Source organism: Anomaloglossus baeobatrachus, chromosome 5 (genome assembly GCF_048569485.1).
Source record: "Anomaloglossus baeobatrachus isolate aAnoBae1 chromosome 5, aAnoBae1.hap1, whole genome shotgun sequence".
In the NCBI taxonomy this organism is placed as follows: Eukaryota; Metazoa; Chordata; class Amphibia; order Anura; family Aromobatidae; genus Anomaloglossus; species Anomaloglossus baeobatrachus.
This window is the reverse complement of record NC_134357.1, coordinates 436169899-436185757: the sequence shown is the minus strand read 5'-3', so window position 1 is coordinate 436185757 and position 15859 is coordinate 436169899. Positions and strand designations below refer to the sequence as shown.

The 15859-nt window shown below is 42.8% G+C and overlaps 1 protein-coding gene across 1 annotated transcript in view; it reads right to left on the bottom strand.

Moving 5' to 3' along the window:
- Positions 1–15859, bottom strand: part of CDH4 (cadherin 4) — a 1210640-nt gene that overhangs the window by 564239 nt on the left and 630542 nt on the right. The window lies entirely within an intron of this gene.

The following is a 15859-nucleotide window of genomic DNA, read 5'->3' as shown; positions in this document are numbered from 1 at the left end:
TGCAATTAACTTGTTTAAAAGGGAAAAAGAGACTTGTAGCCTGTACAATCCGCAACAGCAGCAAAGAGGAAACATACATTATGATGTATCCATGTGTAGGGTTATACTGGTGAGTATAGGGCTGCATGTGTTAGGTAGCCAATATACAGTGCCTTGCAAAAGTATTCGGCCACCTTGAATTTTTCAACCTTTTCCCATATTTCAGGCTTCAAACATAAAGATAAAAATGTTAATGTTATGGTGAAGAATCAACAACAAGTGGGACACAATTGTGAAGTTGAACAAAATGTATTGCTTATTTTAAACTTTTGTAAAAAATAAACTGAAAATTGGGGCGTGCAATATTATTCATCCCTTTACTTTCAGTGCAGCAAACTCACTCCAGAAGTTCATTGAGGATCTCTGAATGATCCAATGTTGTCCTAAATGACTGATGATGATAAATATAAGCCACCTGTGTGTAATCAAGTATCCGTATAAATGCACCTGCTCTGTGATAGTCTCAGAGTTCTGTTTAAAGCGCAGACAGCATCATGAAGACCAAGGAACACAACAGACAGGTCCTTGATACTGTTGTGGAGAAGTTTAAAGGTAGATTTGGTTACAAAAAGATTTCCACAACTTTAAACATCCCAAGAAGCACTGTGCAAGCGATCATATTGAAATGGAAGGAGTATCACACCACTACAAATCTACAAAGACCCGGCCGTCCATCCAAACTTTCATCTCAAACAAGGATAAGACTGATCAGACATGCAACCAAGAGGCCCATGATCACTCTGGATGAACTGCAGAGATCTATAGCTAAGGTGGGAGAGTCTGTCCATAGGACAACAATCAGTCGTACACTGCACAAATCTGACCTTCATGGAAGAGTGGTAAGTAGAAAGCCATTTCTCAAAGATATCCATAAAAAGTGTTGTTTAAAGTTTGCCACAAGCTACCTGGGAGACACACCAAACATGTGGAAGAAGGTGCTCTGGTCAGATGAAACCAAAATCAAACTATTTGGGCACAATGCCAAACGATATATTTGACATAAAAGCAACACAGCTCATCACCCTGAACACACCATCCCCACTGTCAAACATGGCGGTGGCAGCATCATGGTTTGGGCTTGCTTTTCTTCAGCAGTAACAGGGAAGATGGTTAAAATTGATGGGAAGATTGATGGAGCCAAATACAGGACCATTCTTGAAGAAAACCTGTTGGAGTCTGCAAAAGACCTGAGACTGGGACGGAGATTTGTCTTCCAACAAGTCAATGATCCAAAACATAAAGCAAAATCTACAATGGAATGGTTCACAAATAAATGTATCCAGGTGTTAGAATGGCCAAGTCAAAGTCCAGACCTGAATCCAATTGAGAATCTGTGGAAAGAGCTGAAAACTGCTGTTCACAAACGCTCTCCTTCCAACCTCACTCAGCTCCAGCTGTTTACAAAGGAAGAATGGCCAAGAATTTCAGTCTCTCGATGTGCAAGACTGATAGAGACATACCCCAAGTGACTTGCAGCTGTAATCGCAACAAAAGGTGGCGCTACAAAGTATTAACTTAAAGGGGTGGAATAATATTGCACACCCAATTTTCAGTTTATTATTTTTTATAAAAGTTTACAATAAGCAATAAATTTCAACTTCATAATTGTGTCCCACTTGTTGCTGATTCTTCACCATAACATTAAAGTTTTTAGCTTTATGTTTGAAGCCTGAAATCTGGGAAAACTTGAAAAAGTCAAGGGGGCTGAATACTTTTGCAAGGCACTGTAGAGAGGGAAAGGGAGTCAGGTGAGAGATCATAAACCCCACAGGTATATAGTTAAATGAGGATAGGCTAAAAAGCAGCATATAGTATTTCATGAGTGCAGATCTTGTAAATGCCAGTAACTGGTTAATAGAGCTTCACAGGAGCCACTGGATCCTCTTCCATCCATTATGATGACATCACAGAGCTGATGGATGTTACAGACCTTGTGCTCCTCCATCTTCCATTTGAGGATGCCACACAGATGCGCAATAAGGCTTAGGCTGGTAGGCATCCTTGGTCAGTCCAGCACCTTTACCCTCAGTTTCTTTAGCAAGCCAATGTTTGTGTTGGAGGTGTGTTTGGGGTTGTTATCATGTTGGAATACTGCCATGCGGCCCAGTTTCTGAAGGGAGAGGATCATGCTCTGCTTCAGTATGTCACATTACATGTTGGCATTCATGGTTCCCTGAGTGTACTGTTGCTTCCCACAAACGGCAGCACTCATGCAGCCCCAAACCATGACACTTCCACCACCATGCTTGACTGTAGGCAAGACACATTTGTCTTGTATGCCTGACCTGGTTACCACAACACACGCTTGACATCATCTGAACCAAATAAGTTTTTATTTTGGTCTCATCAGACCACAGGATGTACAGTCAGGGCCAGAAATATTTGGACAGTGACACAAGTTTTGTTATTTTAGCTGTTTACAAAAACATGTTCAGAAATACAATTATATAAATAATATGGGCTGAAAGTTCACACTCCCAGCTGCAATATGAGAGTTTTCACATCCAAATCGGAGAAAGGGTTTAGGAATCATAGCTCTGTAATGCATAGCCTCCTCTTTTTCAAGGGACCAAAAGTAATTGGACAAGGGACTCTAAGGGCTGCAATTACCTCTGAAGGCGTCTCCCTCGTTAACCTGTAATCAATGAAGTAGTTAAAAGGTCTGGGGTTGATTACAGGTGTGTGGTTTTGCATTTGGAAGTTGTTGCTGTGACCAGACAACATGCGGTCTAAGGAACTCTCAATTGAGGTGAAGCAGAACATCCTGAGGCTGAAAAAAAAGAAAAAATCCATCAGAGAGATAGCAGACATGCTTGGAGTAGCAAAATCAACAGTCGGGTACATTCTGAGAAAAAAGGAATTGACTGGTGAGCTTGGGAACTCAAAAAGGCCTGGGCGTCCACGGATGACAACAGTGGTGGATGATCGCCGCATACTTTCTTTGGTGAAGAAGAACCCGTTCACAACATCAACTGAAGTCCAGAACACTCTCAGTGAAGTAGGTGTATCTGTCTCTAAGTCAACAGTAAAGAGAAGACTCCATGAAAGTAAATACAAAGGGTTCAGATCTAGATGCAAACCATTCATCAATTCCAAAAATAGACAGGCCAGAGTTAAATTTGCTGAAAAACACCTCATGAAGCCAGCTCAGTTCTGGAAAAGTATTCTATGGACAGATGAGACAAAGATCAACCTGTACCAGAATGATGGGAAGAAAAAAGTTTGGAGAAGAAAGGGAACGGCACATGATCCAAGGCACACCACATCCTCTGTAAAACATGGTGGAGGCAACGTGATGGCATGGGCATGCATGGCTTTCAATGGCACTGGGTCACTTGTGTTTATTGATGACATAACAGCAGACAAGAGTAGCTGGATGAATTCTGAAGTGTACCGGGATATACTTTCAGCCCAGATTCAGCCAAATGCCGCAAAGTTGATCGGACGGCGCTTCATAGTACAGATGGACAATGACCCCAAGCATACAGCCAAAGCTACCCAGGAGTTCATGAGTGCAAAAAAGTGGAACAGTCTGCAATGGCCAAGTCAATCACCAGATCTTAACCCAATTGAGCATGCATTTCACTTGCTCAAATCGAGACTTAAGACGGAAAGACCCACAAACAAGCAAGACCTGAAGGCTGCGGCTGTAAAGGCCTGGCAAAGCATTAAGAAGGAGGAAACCCATCGTTTGGTGATGTCCATGGGTTCCAGACTTAAGGCAGTGATTGCCTCCAAAGGATTCGCAACAAAATATTGAAAATAACAATTTTTTTTTTGGGTTTGGTTTATTTGTCCAATTACTTTTGACCTCCTAAAATGTGGAGTGTTTGTAAAGAAATGTGTACAATTCCTACAATTTCTATCAGATATTTTTGTTCAAACCTTCAAATTAAACGTTACAATCTGCACTTGAATTCTGTTGTAGAGGTTTCATTTCAAATCCAATGTGGTGGCATGCAGAGCCCAACTCGCGAAAATTGTGTCACTGTCCAAATATTTCTGGACCTAACTGTAGTTCCAGTAATCCATGTCCTTAGTCTGCTTGTCTTCAGCAAACTGTTTATGGGCTTTCTCATGCATCATCTTTAGAAGAAGTTTCATTCTGGGATGACAGCCTTGCAAACCTATTTGATGCAGTATGTGGTGTATGGTCGTAGTACTAACAGGCCGACCCCCCCATCCTTTAACGTCTGCAGCAATGCTGGCAGCACTCATATGTTTATTTTGAAAAGACTACCTCTACATCTGACGCTGAGCACGGGCACTCAAATTCTTTGGTCGAGCATGGTGAGACCTGTTCTGAGTGGAATTGTCTTGTTAAACCATTGTATGGTTTTGGCCACCTTGCTGCAGCTCAATTTCAGGGTGTTGGCATGTTGGCAATCTTCTAATAGCCTCGGCCATCTTTATTTGGAGCAACAATTCTTTTTTTCAGATCCTCAAAGAATTCTTTACCCTGAGGTGCCATGTTGAACCTCCAGTGACCAGTATGAGCGTGTGAGTGATAACACCAAATTTACCACACCTGCTCCCCATTCACACTTGAGACGTTGTACTACTAATTAGTCACATGACATCAGACAGGGAAAATGGCTAATTGGGCATAATATGTCAATTTTCATTTAGTTGCCAGCGGTTTAGACATTAATGGCACACCAAATTTACACTATTATATAAGCTATACACTGACTACTTTACAATGTATCAGAGTGTCACTCACTTGTGATATACTATACATATTGTAGTTGAATGTGCATAATGTACCCAGCAGCATAGAGTGAGATGATTTGTTGGCCTATCTATATATGTGTTCAGGTGAGTAAGGAAAGGGCTACACTTGATAGGAGTAGCATTTTACAGTATGGGGGAAAAATAAGTGGAAGAAAGAAAAAAGGGTACCTTACCCAAGAAGCACAGATTATTTCAGCAGAGCATTGGGTGGGGGATCTGTTACATATCTACTCATGGAATTGTTTTGTGTGGACGCGGGTGCATTGGACAGTGCAATGTGGAGGAGGACGGAGTATATGGTCAAGCTGCATTTGACAGTGGCATTATGTATAGAAAAATAAGGATGCAAAATAGAAGTAAATGCAGCCGGTGTGTGAATGACTCCTTCTCCTTCTCAGGGTATTAAGTAATATTGTTGCGCCGTATAATATGGTGTATGTGTCACTACCTCTCTTGTGTTCCAGAAGTGGATGCTTGATCAGACTATTCTCCACTGCGATCTGATTTCTTTTTTCAATAAGAATACAATGGTTTATGTGAAGACCCGTTGTCCTGAACTTCTGCTCTCAGGAAACATTGTACGTAAAGAGATTTTAGACGGCATTCTAGCTTCAGACTTATAATGCGCTCAAGGATATCAGGCTGAAAGCTTGTGCATTTCCACATGACAGGTGGATTTCACTCATCGGGTGACATAATGTATATCTATTATACATATTCTTTTAGGAAACATCAATACATAATAGAAATGTTTGCTTAAATGTTAGTCTGCAGATGAGAATAAGAGGGTCTATTATGTATTGCACGAACCTATTTATGTTTTTTTTAAAGATGTCATATTAAAAGGCAAACATGTTTTGTGTATTGGTAGTCTGAGTGTTCTCTGTCCTCCGTCTGGATTTAATCAGGTAAGACGTTCTACGCTTGGTGAATGCCGTGATCCTATCTCGGTTCTTTCCGTATTTTCTGCGTGTGCGGTTGGCTGGGGCTACTTTGGGCATGACACGGAGTTTGTTCGGTGAGACTGCTACATCACAGCCCTATAAAAGTGAATGGAATCACATAAGCGGGATTATGCCAGAGCAAGTCACAAAACAATCAGACGGTTGGATTTTTTGAGACTTGTTGGTTGCGCTGAGGTAGACGTTACACTGCAATCCCATTCACTTCTATAGAGTGTCAACGAGCAAACCCCGGGGCCAAAGTCACCGTGTAATGAGAGGAGCAAACAAATGGAAGCTGAGATTGACGGGTAAAGCTGAACCGACCCTCGACGGGTTCGGACTTGACCCAAATCCCAATGGAAGTCACTGATTGGCAGTTCGGGCCTCCACCCACATAAAAAGCCAAACACTTCTGGGAGAGGGTGGGCGAGGTTTGTAATTTTTTTGGTTGCACACTACATCCGATCATGCTATTGTTACCCCCGGTGCATGTGAATCAAACACTGCAAGTGGTTTGCACTGGGCCCAGCACCAACATACTCGAGCACAGCGATACTCAAGCAAGTAATTTGCATATGTAAAGCACCAAAACTCTGGAGGGTTTTATCTACAGTTTGTGTTCAGCGCAAAAACCAACCACCGAACATCAGGTTCGCTCATCTTTAGTAAAGAACAGATGTTAAAGCGCACCAATCACCAGGATTTTCCTATATAACCTAAATCCAGTGCTATACTGGCACTATCATGCTGATTCTATACATACCTGTAGTTGTCAGCTAGGATGTATAGGTTTGGAAACACAAGCAAGTAATGTTTGTAAAATGAACAGCTTTTTGAATGACAGCAGCTGCCCATCAGCTAATAGCTGGGGCAAGAATTCATAGTGATTCCCGCCCCCGGCTTTTTGTTCTTCCCCCTATCTGTTATTTATGTTAATTCTATTATAGAATCGTTTTACTAAGTGTTAGAAGGACCTGTGCTGATCTCATACCCATGTGACCAGAAGAGAAGGGGCCTCAGCCAAAAGAAAAATATTGTTGCTTCCTGAAATCAGCTATGTTGGCTGAGGTCCCGCCCCTTATGGTCACATGGGTGTGACATCAGCACAGGTCCTTCTAGTCCCTTAGTAAAATTATTCTATAATGGAATTAGCATAAATAACAAAGAGAATGGACATTCAGGGGGCGTGAATCTCTATGAATACCCACCCCAGCTATTAGCTGATAGGCAGCTGCTGTCATTCAAAAAGCTGCTCATTTTACAAAATTTACTTGTTTGTCTTTCCAAACCTATATATCGTAGCTGACAACTACAGGTATGTATAAAATCAGCATGATAGTGCCAGTATAGCACTGGATTTAGGTTATACCGTATATGAAAATCCTGGTGATTGGAGCACTTTAAGCTACGTTCACACAATGAGTTTTTGATGTTGCAGCAATTTATGCACCGTTTTTGCCTATATTGCATTTTTTTTGTGTTTTGTACGTGTTTTTGACTCTTGTTGGTGTCATGCTTTATATAAAGCTGCTTTGTTTTTGATACTTCCTGATTTTTCACCCCTTAAAACAAAACCTTATTGTTATAACTAGGTTCTGACAAGTAGCGTTTTTGAATCAATTCAGCTGTGGAAACGCACTAAAAACCCACATGTTTTTTACCTGCAGATTTTCCGCATTTAATGCAAGTCCATGGGGAAAATCTGCACATAAAACTCAGCGTACCGCAAGAGAAGCTGGCATGTTGCGGATTTGAATCACGCACCACAGGTCAGATTACACTGCGCAAAAAAGAAGCGCAGGAGGCAGGAGATTTCTATAAATCCATCCACTTTGCTGGAACTGCGTTTTTGACTCAGGGAAAATACGCAGCGTAAAAAAAAACGCACCAAAAACTCATTGTGTGAACTTCGTCTACATGGTCAGAAAACTACATAGACCCATGCAGCCTCCAAGAATAGGAGTTCTCTCAGCCAAGGCCCAGCGACTAGTGTATAGGTGCTGTATACAAAGCCTGAGGTGATGAAGGAGTTACATTGTTGCCCTACGTTTAGGGGTACTTTGCACGCTGCGACATTGCTAGCCGATTGTAGCGATGCCGAGCACGATAATCCCCGCCCCCGTCGCAGATGCGATCTCTTGTGATAGCTGCCGTAGCGAACATTATCGCTACGGCAGCTTCACACGTACTTACCTGCCCTGCGACGTCGCTCTGGCCGGTGACCCGCCTCCTTCCTTAGGGGGCGGGTCGTGCGGCGTCACACGGCAGGCAGCCAATAGAAGCGGAGGGGCAGAGATGAGCGGGACGTAAACATCCCGCCCACCTCCTTCCTTCCTCATTGCAGGCGGGACGCAGGTAAGGAGAAGTTCCTCGCTCCTGCGGCTTCATACACAGCGATGTGTGCTGCCGCAGGAACGAGGACAACATCGTACCTGTCGCTGCAGCGAAATTATGAAAATGAACAACACTACACAGATCACCGATTTTCGACGCTTTTGCGATCGTTTATCGGTGCTTCTAGGCTTTACACGTTGTGACATCGTTACCGGCGCCGGATGTGCGTCACTTTCGATTTGACCCCAACGATATCGCAGTAGCGATGTCGCAACGTGCAAAGTACCCCTCAGTGTGTAAGTTGGTGGAAGCCCTGAAGTGGCTGCTGTATGTATCTATAGAGCTGTATTGTTGGACAAAGGCCAAATGACTGTGCTAGTATGCCACAATATACTGAGGTAGCAAGGCAGACGACACTCCTCAATCCCGCTAATACAGTAAAAATAATATATACATATACATTTTTTTAAATAGATGTTTATAGGTGATGAATGTCATGGTATAGCATCAATTAAACTAATACGTCACATGCTTTTAAGCTTTTCATAACATATCCAATAAATGGAAATGCTTATAATCTAATGTGTGATGGTCATTTAATAAATGAAGAACAGCATAATCCGTCACCCCTACATTATAATGGCATCTGTATAAAGGGATACGTCATAAAAAGCTATTAAAAAAGCTCATGATGTATCCATTAAATACATGACAAGCAGTAATATCCATCAAAAATAGACTTTATTTATATAGTGGCATTATGCTCTATGGGTAATGGGTGCCACAGTCATTTACTTATGTGTTAAACTGAGATAAAAAGCACAATGTGAACAGGGACCGATCTGTGTACATATTGCAGCTGTCCATCTCTTTCTAGTATTTTACAGTACAATAAAATGGTGATTTTTCTTTAAAGTTCTCCACTGAAAGGGAATCCATCAGCAGCTTTTTGCTATGTAATCTATGAGCATCATAATGTAAGAGCATAAACCCTGATTCCAGTGATGTATCACTCACTGGGCTGTTTCAATAACATCTATATTTTATCCACAGAATATTATCATTAGAAGACTAGTTCTCCTTTGCTATGTAGTCCTCTTGCTCTACATAACGCCGCCCTACAACTGTTTAGTAGCTTTCTGCCTATGCCCAGTATTCACAGAAAGCTGCCAAACAGTTGTGTAGGTGGGGTTACACAGAGCTCAGCTAGATCTGCAGCAGAGAAAACAGTGATTTTATCAAAATGACAGTAAGTGATATGTCACTGGAATTAGGTTCTCTGTCCTTACATCACGCCATTCTCAGATTATATAGCAAATATGTGGTAACAGATTTCCTAGAGTCCCAGCGAAATAAATGCCTCCTACATCAAAAAAATCAAGATTTAATTTTTTTCTATATTGTGCCAATTGTGTCCATGACTCTGCTGAAGAACAGTGGTAACTAATGAAACTAGGGAAGAGTTAAAAGAAACAAAAAGTTTGCTCCTTCAGCTTTCCCATCATGCATCAGGCTTGGAGCCATAATTCTCAAACGCTTTATTGGTTTCCTTGGCAAAGCGTCTGAGACCGTCCCTTCAGTAATTAGTACTAGACTTCAATCTAATGCTCTTTCAAGGAGCTTACGTACAGCTGACATTCAGCACGAACCCCCAATGCTTGAAAATGTAATGGGGATTTTAGGAGCAATGTTTGCTCTCGTTCCTCGTTTGCACGGTCTCCAAAAATCAACTCTGATGTTCTTGGCACTAACAATATAGATAAACCAATGTCACTTGTCGCCACACTTCAAAATGTTAAAGTGCACATGGAGGGAGCCAAGGAGCGACAGCAGATGGGGAGCTGCATATTGCAAAGTGGCACTTAGGAATAGAACATATGCAGCACATGGGAGAGTTGGCATCAAATCTTGGGAGATAAGATCCCCCTCCTCCTGCATACTACATCCCGGCCCTCCAGGGAGGATGACAGCCAGCGCCAGCATAATGGAAGAACAGCAGTGACGCCAGTGGGGAGTTGGACAACAATATGGAAAAAGATGTCACCTTAACTGCCATCTCTTACTGGTGGCCAAGAATCATAGAAAACGAACAATATCGCTTTTTGTTATCCACATTCAGCATTCTCATGGATGGTCTCCTAAGTGCGTTACATTTTATTTTCCTTTATTAACATATCTGATACCAAAACACCTTCAGAAGAATAGCATATGTAGACCTTACATGGGTTGATATGAAAAAAACCAAAGAGAAAATTGCATGAAAATACCCTGACTATAAATAAATAAATTGCAAGTGCTTAATAACAGGGTACTTCGTGTATACATTTTTGCAAAAAGGTAAAAAGCTGTCTCACCTCGTCACGGTGTACCCATCTGAGACAGTCCCTAACCTACTGAAGTTAAAAACATTATCAATACCTGATTTGTGTCTTGTCAAACTCCAATATGAATGGTGGCAAGTGGTCAGCTGTGTCCCAGATAAAATACACAGCAAAGTGAGACGCAATCAGCTGTTCAGTCTCAGTATTAGGAGGGCTGCGCCCCCAACTTGCAACAAAGCAAGATAACATACAAAAAACAAAAAACCTGAGCTGAAACAATGTTCAGTAAACATGCAACATTAATCATGGGTTGATATGAGTTTTTTAGTTTTTTTATAACGTAAACGTAATTGATTGTCAAACAGTATAACAAGACGTAACATAGTATATATGTCGAATACAAGAAGTGGATTCTGTCTTGACTCTTTAAGGTAAAGAGTACCACTCAAGTATCATTAATAACAACCATATCCATAACAGAGGGAAAGGGGAAAGTAGATAAGGGAAGGAGAAGAGAGGATAGAAGGAGCAGAGAGCAGAAAGGCGGTTGATTTGAGTTTTATACACATTACTGAACCTGACCTAACTAGACAAAACCAATTTTGAGGAGTAGAAAATTAAATTATAATGGGGTTGTCCTAGGATAAGTCCCATGGCAGGTTATCGGACTGTTAAGACCCAACCAATCATGATAAGTATGATCCCGAGTTCCCCATTTGAATGAAATTATGGTTAAGCATACCTACTACTGCTCTACTCAATAGAAAAGATGAAGAAAGCTGAAGTTACTGAATAGCTGCTTCTATAAGTTCGATACACTTTACACTGTCTGGCAGTATGCAAGCTCAAACACGGTTCCATTCATAGGACCCCCATTCTTGTGATTGGTGGGGATCCTAGTGATCATACACTGTGGCCACTGATCAGACACATCGCTTAATCAGAGGATAGATGATAACCTGAGATCAGGACTAGAAAAAGGTCTTTTTCCCCACAAACAGTGCCACCATTATACAAGAAATAGCAATTACGTTTTAGGCTGGTTTCACACTACGTTTATTTAACATGCGTCCTGAACGTTTTTTTAACGCAAAAACGGATCCAGTGCAAATGCGTTTTCATTTCAATGCATTTGCAATGGACTCGCGTTAACATGCGTTCACCTGCGTTTGCGTGCGTTATAGTGAGGATCCAGCGACTTGCAGTTTTTTAACATCTTTCAAAAACGCTACTTGTAGCGTTTTTGAGCTGCGTCCAAATACTGCAAATTGCTGGATCCTGACTAAACAGCACGCAAACGCATGTGAACGCTGGCGTGCTGATAGGCAGGATTCTGCTTGCTCTACTGAGCATGCCCAGAACCAGCCTCCGTGATCAGTCTATCTCTCTCCTCCCTCTGTCTCTCTCCCCCTCTCTCTCCTCCCTCTCTCTCTGTCTCTCCCCCTCCCTCTCCCCCACCTGAGAGCTGCGGGCACTCGTAACCAAGGTAAATATCGGGTAACCACTTATCTTAGTTACCCGATGTTTACGTTGGTAACGTGTGCAGGCAGCCGGCTCCTAGCAGCTGCAGACGCTTGTAACCAAAGTAAATACCCGATGTTTACCTTGGTTACAGCCTCGCAGCTGTCAGATGCCGGCTCTCAGTCTGGCACGTTAGTTCCCCTCACTCCCGATCACATGACTCCAATGCCCGCCCCTAAACATCCAGTGACAGGATCCTGCAAAATAAGACATGCGTTTGCATGCGTTTTTTGCTGTAAAAGCAGGATCCGCTTTTGCAGCAAAAAAACGTTATGGACGGATGTTAAATAAACGTAGTGTGAAACCAGCCTTAAGTGAATTGAACTGAGCTACAATCCCAGATATGGCCAATGGACAGGGGTGTTATTATAGGAAAAAAGTCTTGGGAGTTCCTTCAAAGGGATTATCTTTTGGGTATCAATCCTTCTTCTAAATGGGGACCCACTGGTCCACTCATGATCAGAGGATTGTTAGAAGTCAATCAGTGAATAAGTGCTGTAGACAGCCACACGTTTCTCCTGCAGTGGCCACACATTTCTCCTACACTACATTCAAAGTAATGGCTGGTGTAATGACTATTGCTTGGCTCTGATGGGAGGGGTCTGTTTGGTCGTGGCTTGTTCTGGGACTCTCTCTGCTTTATTATGGTGTGGACTTCTCTGGAATGCCACCAGTAATAGTTCCTGCTCTGCAGCATGTACACTGGTTCCTGTGAGTTTGCTCTGATCTGTCCCACTACGCAGCTTTCGTCTCCCTGACTTCCATTCCCTCCATACCGTCTGTCCGCCCTGTCTACCTGACGCTGGTCCCGTCCCATGTCTCTGCCTCCACCCCCACCTTTGTACTTACGTGCTCTCCCGGCCCCCGACTATGGCTCTGCTCCTTCTTGTGACTTCTCGGCTTTTGACCCCCTTGCTTCCATTTGACTTAGGCTTGCTTATTCCCCTGTATTGATGTGACAACCCGGTTTGACTTTGGCTTGTCTGACTACTCTGAAGGGTGCTTTACACGCTGCAACATCACTAGCAATAGCTAGCGATGTCGTGCGTGATAGCACCCGCCCCCGTCGTTCGTGCGACATTTGGTGATCACTGCCGTAGCGAACATTATCGCTACGGCAGCGTCACACGCACATACCTTTTCAGCGACGTCGCTGTGACCGCCGAACAATCCCTCCTTCAACGGAGGAGGTGCGTTCGGTGTCATAGCGACGTCACTAAACGGACGTCCAATAGCAGAGGAGGGGATGAGATGAGCGGCTGGAACATGCCGCCAACCTCCTTCCTTCCTCATTGCCGGTGGACGGCAGGTAAGGAGATGTTTGTCATTCCTGTGGTGTCACACGTAGCGATGTGTGGTGCCGCAGGATCGACGAACAACCTCGCTACTGTCCAGACAACGATTTTTGGTAAATGAACGACGTGTCACAGACCAACGATTTTTAACTCTTTTGAGATCGTTTAAGGTTGCTCGTTGGTGTCACACTCTGCGATGTCGCTAACGACGCCGGAGGGCGTCACAAACACCGTGACCCCGACGATATATCGTTAGCGATGTCGCAGCGTGTAAAGCACCCTTTACTCTTGTGCTAGCAACTTCTGGTAGGCTTTTGTATTACTGCACTTAGGAGTTCAATCTCCACTAAACCCTTGTGTCTCCTAGTGGGCACCAATATTACACATGGTGGCTCGGAGTCCTCACCAACTCTGGCTATTAGGCTCAGGCCACACGGGGATTAGTGCGAGTGCTGAGTGTCATGCGAGTGTCATGCGACTGTGGTCCGATCGTGCACTCAGACCACAGCTGTGGAGGGGAGGGCCGGCGCTGCGGAGGGGAGGGATTTATCTCCCTATCTCCTCCATTACCGGCTGATGCGAGAATCGCACTTACACTGGTGTAATGCGAGTGCAATGCGATGTTTCTCTCACCCCCATAGACTTGAATGGGTGCGAGTGAAACCGGATTACATTCCATCCACAACATGCTGCAACTGTTTTCTCGGTCCGATTAGGGCTGAGAATAAAATTGCTTATGGGTGCTGCCCCATAGAGTAATATTGGTCTGAGTGGAATGCGATTTTTTATCGCATTCCACTTGCTCCGTAATATTCGCCGACATTCTACTTTCATTTAATGTTTCAGCCGCTACTCAAAGTCATGACTATGTAGCATTTTATCAGTATAACCAAGGATTTTGCCTCTGTCGCTTTAGATATAACAGATTTGATTGGCCTTCATTCATTGACAGTATAGTCTCGAAAACTCTGTACACTACAATCTACCAACTGTTTTGAGAAATCATATACTTATCAATCTGACAAAGTCTAGTATAGCTTTGCTTTCTTTTTTTTTGCCCTAGAAAGCAATTGTGAGTATGACAAAAACACTTTCGAAGGCCAACGTCAACGTCTCAGAAATGTCCTTTAGGGCTTCAATCTCCCAGTGAATTCCAAGAGGGTTTGTCACAAACTCCTAAATCTCCCGCTGATTCTGAGCATATCTTAAGCGTTAGCACTGCCTGGTCTTCCGGAGATGAGTAGTTATTAAAGGAATAATATTATTTTCTGAAGCCAATCATCTATAAATAATTATGTTTCCAGTTACTGTGAGATTTCTAAAACCAATACAGGCAAGATAACTCAAAATAACCTACTCTACAATTAAATAGAGCCCCAGTGGCCATACGGTAGCTCTATTGTCTCCTTTTCTTTACAACGTGCAATTTAAAAAGATATATCAATATCTAATATATGAGAAATGGCATTAAAAGACGATCCAATATAATTGTTTCTCCCACAATATTCTCCTTCTGTGTTTGAGAGATGGGAGATATGAAAAATTACAGATTATATTAAAGTGAAATACCAGTGAGGATAAACAGTGGAAAATGGAAAATAACCTCATGGAACATAGGACTCACCCCACCACCCTCTCCAAGGCTTTACTGCTAGCAAATGAGCATTGTATTTGCTTACAGATTAAAAAGATTCAGTGCATCTACCTGTCCTTGTAATATCTGATTTAGGTAAGGAAGTTGGCCACTTGAGGGAGCTTCGTCATATTCTGTTTTAATTTTTATTTCATAAATCAATAGTACACATGAAAATAAGCAACTTTGTAATATATCTTATCAGTGAAATCTGCTTCTTTCTCTTCCTGGACTGATTATTTTCAAAGTTATTATTTCTCGGGTAAAAAGTTGTAATACAGAGTTACCCATTACTGAGATTAGATGGAAGTTGGAGCTTATAAAATTCTACGGGGAACTGTATCTGCTGCTACAAGTAAAGAGGAGTGAACCCAAACTGTAAAGTTCGAGGTTCGTACCGAACACGGATTTTTAATAAACATCAGTGTTTAAGTTTGGCGTTCAGGTGCTGTATGTATGCTAACCACTCAATCGAGCACTGGGGTAGTGGGGTACACTCGATGCTCGGCCCAGATATAACAAAAACAAAAAATCCTGCACTCCCACTCTCAGAAATACTTTGTTTATGGCTGGCTGTACGTGAGAGTAGAGCCAAAATGCACAATCAGGTAGTTAACATGGGGATCGGGTGTCAGGAACAAGTTCAGATCAAATTAAGGTCCCAAACTGAACTTTAAAGTCTGACTGAACCCGGCGAACTCGAACTTCCACGGGTTCCCTCATATCTAGAGATGAGCGAACTTGAAAAGTAAAGTTAAGTGTTCAAACCAAACAAGGACTTTACTAAAAAAAAATCAGTGTTTGGGGTTGGAGTTCGGATGCTGTCATGGGGTGGGGGCTCCTAATCTGGCCCTCAGGCTAGGGGGCCCTAGCTGTCCCTGATCACAGAGATACCTCTGATAGTGAAGTTGTCTGACCAACCTTCTTTGCCCTGCTTCTCGACAGCCCTTATCTGATACCCCCTCTCCCCAACCACAGGGGACAGCCAGGAAAGGAGTGGATGAACCCACAGTTATGGACAAACGGAGGAAACCAAAA